We start from the raw sequence: 5,789 nt of genomic DNA on the forward strand, positions 1-5,789 counted from the left end.
AGCTGGGAAATGGAAACAACTAAACGTCCTTCAACCGACAACTGCATAATGAAAATGGGGTGCACATAAACCTGGAATGCTAGTCAGCTGTAAAGAAAGGTGAAATCATGAAATTCTCAGGTAAGTGGAAAGAACTGGAAAATATCAGACTAAGTGAAGTCAGTCCAACACAGAGAGACAAATGCTTTCTCTGATTCATTCTCTCCATTGGTTGTCATGTTTTCTTATTTATGGTTCCTAGCTTGAAATCTTCAGATATGACTATATATCCTAGAGTAATTGCAGAAATCAGGAGATTTTAAAAAATGGGTAGAGAAGGAACTCAAGATAGGGGAGTATCAGCATATAGGTGATATAAAGGGGGAAGGGGAGCTTTAGTTTGAGAGATAGAGGAAGGACATTACAGAAGGAAAGGGAGGAGGGAATTACAGAAGGAAAAGAGGGTAAAGAGTAAGCAGCACTAAGGAGGCTCAAAATAGACACAGGGAAATATTTTATACAGACCTAAAATTACATATAATACATTTATGCATATGTATATATGAAATTGCACTACTTGCATGAGAAATCTCCTTTTGAGTTGCTAGTCAGAGTAGTCCAAGAAATATAGGATATTACTGTTGCCCTTGGTTGCCCCAAAGAAGATGAAAGTAAGTTCCTATTGCTAAATATACCACATACTTTAGACACAGGACGTGGAGTAATTGATTTTGATCTGACCCATAAACCTCCTCCCAATGACCAGCTTTTATAGGATGAAAAGATGCTACAAAAGCTACCCAGCTATAACATCTATAAACCACCTCAATGGAAATAATGCAATTATATTTTAATTAAATAAAAATATTTTAAAATTTCAAAACATATATTGGCCCAAGAAATTTGAGTATAAAACTTAGTTCTGTTATTGAAAGAGTTTGCTTCAGGCATGCGCTAGAGATGCTGAACCTCAGTCAGCAGAGTGTTTGCCTAGAACACAGAGGTCCTGGGTTTGATCCTCAGCTCTTTATAAACTGTAAGTGGTGGTGCATTCTTGTAAGCCCAGAACTTGGGAAGCTGAGGCAGGGGGATCAGAAGTTCATATTCCTTCTCAATTACAACAGGAGAGTCAAGGCTAACCTGGGACCCAAGAGATGCTGTCTCAAACAAAATTAAATGAGAAAGTTAAATCCACTTCTACATGGTCACTTATATCACTACTTCTTTTGTATGTAGGAGACACTCATTATTTACTAAGTTAAATTATATACTTCTAACTTTATACTTTAACTCACTTCACATACAGGATAAATTCTAGAAAGTGTGCAGCATTCTGTTGTTTGTATTGTCTCGATACTTCTCACCAACACAGAGAAAAGATGTGTTAGTGGTTTTATTTATTTCCTTATAGAAACGCCTTTACAAGAAGCTTTTCCTCCAGAGTGCCACATGGAATCCTGATGCGGAAGTTAAGGGGCATCACACTTTTAAGAGAGAGAAAGGAGAATTGTCTATCGACTGCAGATGATCAGACTCAAGGATGAGTCTTGGTGATTTCTCTATAACGAAGAACATCTAAGGAAAAGACTGTACCAATTCAGTGGCATATGCTAGCCAAAACTCTAAAGAATAAGAGAAGTTAAAGTTGGCTAAACTGGCAAGTGTTATGAGAAATGTGTGTTAAAACAATACAGAATTAGAAGGGAGAGCATCCGAGGAACCTGTGTTCTGTTGCTCTGGAAGTCTTCCCAGCTCCGGAACACTATGTAAGCAGAGTCATCAATTCCCATAGAGAAAAATCAGTGGCCCTTTCAGCTTGTTTCTGTTTGTTACCTTGAGCAAATGAAGACACTTAGGGGAAAAATCTACTTGTTTTCATGATTTCTAATCCCAGAGTTGGAATGGTCCCAGCTTCTTTCTAAACAAGCCCACACACATCTTACTGTCTACCCTGCAGGATTCACTCTTTCTGCCTGCGACACCTTTTAAACTGTAAATTACATGAATTGACTATATACAGGTAAAGTAAGACATAATGTTATTCTATTTGTTCCAGGACTGCTTATTTCTTACCACAGGGGAAAACTTAAAATTCATTTTTGTCTCCATAATTCACTGAACAAATTGAATTTAGAGACAACAATAAAATATTAATAAACCCTACAGAAAAAAAAAAACTATTTACAGAGACCCAAGGAGAGTCAACTAAACACAGGTATTGGAGTTTTTGCCAGGTAATCTTTGGCTCTTGGAGGGAGAATTTTCAGCTCAGATGAGAAAAGTTCATTTAAATTATATTTATGCACAGAATTATATGTATTATAGGTTTTTGTAGCTAGTTAATAGTCTGGTTTCTCACTGTTATTTTATACTCTTCCTCCTTCTTCTGTACTCACATCCTCCTCCCCTTCCTAAAGAGTCTCTCTTTCCAATGTCCCCAGTCAGATCATTTGTACCCTGCCATTCCCTTCTCTACTGTTTCCTGATTCCCCTAATCTGATACGGTCCCTTTTTCCTTGTCTGGTTTCTACAGTTACTCCAGGATAGGTATTCACATCTGAAGATTTGGAGCTAGGAGCCTCCGTTGAAAAAACATGCGACATTTGTCTCCTAGATCTGAATTACCTCACTTAATACACTCTTTCCTAGTTCCACCTGTTTACCTGCCGATTTCATGGCTTCATTTTTCTCTTTACAGCTGAGCAACACATTTTCCTTATCCATTTGTCGGTTGAAGGACATTTAATTTCCTCCCATTTCCTGGCTATTATGAGCAGCAATGAACAGGACTGAGTGTGTCTCTGAAGTAGGATGTCAACTTTGCTATATGCCAAGAATAGTCATATGGGAGATCTAGTTTTAGCTTTTTGAGAACTCTCTGCACTTATTTTCATAGTGACTGCACCAGTTTAATGTCCCAGGACACTGAATGAGGATTTCCTCTTCCCTGCATCCCCTCCCGCATTTGTTGTGAGTTGTTTTGTTGATCTCGGCCGTTCTGTCTGGGGTAAAATAAAATCTCTAAGTTGTTTTGATTTTAATTTTCCTGACTACTAGTAACAGTGAAAAGTTTTGTGATATTTCTTGGCCATTCTTCCTTCTTTTGAGAACTCTTATTCAAGTCCCATTTTCAAATGGATTATTTGCAGTTTTTTGGGTTTTTTTATTCTTTGTTTTTTGAGTTCTTTATATATTCTGTATATTAATCCTCTATCACATGCATAACTGACAAAGAGTTTCTCCCATCCTCTGGGGTTTCTTTTCACCCAGTCAATTGTTTCTTTAACTGTCCACAAACTTTTTAGTTTTATGAAGTTCCACTTGTTAACTGTTGGTCTTAATTCTTGAGAAAATGAAGTCCTATCCAGAAAGATCTTTCTATCATATAGGGTACTGAATTATGGAGGATACTGTATCATATAGGGCACTGTATCGTATAAAGTACTGTATCATATAGGGTACTATATCGTATAGGGTACTATATCAATAGGGTAATTACCTATGCTTTCTTCTAGCAGTTCAGTGCTTCAACTTTCATGTTTAGGTCTTTCATCCCTTTGAAGTTCGTTTTAGTGTAAGGTGATATACATAAGTAACATTGTATAGACTGAGCAGGTTATATTTAGTAATCTGTATGTGTGTACATACATATCTGCATGTCACAATGAAAAGAGGGGCCATTAATTTAAAAAAGAGCAAGAAGTGATATATGGGAGGGTTTAGAGGGAGGGGGAAAGGGAAAGGAGAAATGAGGTAATTGTACTGTAATCTTAAAAACAAAGAAAAAAAGAAGAGAATACTCGAACATTTAAGTGGCCCCTGTTTAGTATCAGTTGCCTTGCCTACTGACTATGATTAAAGCAGGGATAGGGCTCTTCAATCCCTGGGTTGATTTCTTCTCTAAGATTAATTTCCAAGATACATCTAACATAAATTTTACCTTTTATTATGATGGAAAACCACAACAGTGTTTTTTGGAAGTGATGTAAGTTTGTAAGGGAGGGGCTAAGTGTTTAGCAAGTTGATCTGTCTTTAGGACACGTCTATTGTTTGAGAGTTAAGAGTCTGGTGGATATAATTCTGAGGAAGTTCATAGTATGAAGTCTATTTGTAGAATGGGGTATTGCAAAGATTATCTGGAAACACAAATCCCTGGGAACTATTGCTCCACCTTATTGACTTTCCTGAATTAAGGAGACTACTTATAAAACAACCATGCCATGTCTGTCCATGAGAACCTACTTGGCACCCTGTCTACATACTCCCAGATTGTTGATCCAAGCAACTTTAGAATATCATACTTAAAATTAAGCTTTTGAATTAAATTCTCAAGTGAAGTAAGGAGACAGGGACAGAACAACCCTACCCTATTTCTGTGGCGTGACTGGAGCAGTAATTGTGAGATTGTTTTCCATCTCAAATCCAAGACAAAGATTTCCATGCTCATTATTGATCATTCTTCTTCAATTTTTTTTCTGTCAATAAATCTCATCAGACTAGGCTTTTCCAAAAGTCTCAGTTCTGTCCTCTACAGTGTATCCTTGTCATCACTAAAGAGTTTTGGCCATTCACACCCAATGCTACAATTCCTTCAGCCTTGCAAAGGCTCTTTGGCCCTGGGCCTATGCTGACACATATACATACTTCATATATTTCATATACACTTTATATGTTTCTGAGACGAGTTCGCTCTGTGGCTCACTTTATTTAAACTACTTGAGAGATTCTGAAAACTGCCCCTAGCAATGGTTCCTCAAGTGAGACTACCAGTTTTCTGGAAACATTTGCTATTTGATTTGATGGCTCCATAAGAAAGTTATGCTTTCTTCACAAGTAAAAGAAACAATTGCCTGCCGGGCGGTGGTGGCGCACGCCTTTAATCCCAGCACTCGGGAGGCAGAGGCAGGCGGATCTCTGTGAGTTCGAGACCAGCCTGGTCTACAAGAGTTAGTTCCAGGACAGGCTCCAAAACCACAGAGAAACCCTGTCTCGAAAAACCAAAAAAAAAAAAAAAAAAAAAAAAAGAAACAATTGCCTTAATATTAAAGTTATATATGAAATCATCGGGTATGTGGGCACCCACTCATTTGCCATCATGCCGAGCCTGCTGAAGGGCTGTCATGAGCAAGACCCACCCTCCCCAACTGAAGAAATTTATGAACCAGAAGTTATCGTTGAAGTTAAAAGGTGGCAGACATGGATAAGGAATACCACAAGGCTTTGCTCCCTTTATGAATCTTGTGATTGGTGAGTGTGTGGAGATGGCCAATAGTAGGCCACAGAATAACACTGGAGTGATGGTCATAATAGGAAACAGCAGCATCATATTAGAAGTCTTGGAAAGAGTCTAAACCAGTCTGTTCAGCAGAGGAGTCCACGACCCTCCCGCAAAAGGCCTGTTTCACTGTGGTGGAGAACTGGGTTATGAACATTTTCATATTAAACTTTTTGATAAATTTTTATGATACTCAAAAAATATCAGATGTGCAATAAATAATTCTTTGGAAATTAAAGACAAAAGTCAAATTGACTAAGTTGTAGAGCTCCTGAATTTAGACATTTTCCTTTACTACATTAGTTGTATTTTTGAAACAGGAGCAAAAGCAGGGCTGAAACTATTAATCAGTGGTAAAGCCCTTGCCCAGCGTGTACAAGGCTCTGGCTTCCATGTGAATGACTCCATACTAATTCCTGGAACAGAATGGCAGCGTTGGCTTCCAGAAGATTTTATTGCTTCCTCCAAAGAAATGAAAAATGTTTTCGATGCTTCCTTTAATAATCAAGTTGGAAATACAAAATTCTGACTCAAA

General features: G+C 37.9%; 1 pseudogene; it reads left to right on the plus strand.

The window, feature by feature from the left end:
• Positions 1-5,099: 5,099 nt before the first annotated feature.
• LOC121461015 lies at positions 5,100-5,330 on the plus strand (annotated as a pseudogene).
• The last annotated feature ends 459 nt before the right edge of the window (positions 5,331-5,789 follow it).

The sequence above is a fragment of the Microtus oregoni genome, unplaced genomic scaffold (assembly GCF_018167655.1).
Source record: "Microtus oregoni isolate MIOR12 unplaced genomic scaffold, Mior012 000022F_ref0000154, whole genome shotgun sequence".
NCBI classification, from domain to species: domain Eukaryota; kingdom Metazoa; phylum Chordata; class Mammalia; order Rodentia; family Cricetidae; genus Microtus; species Microtus oregoni.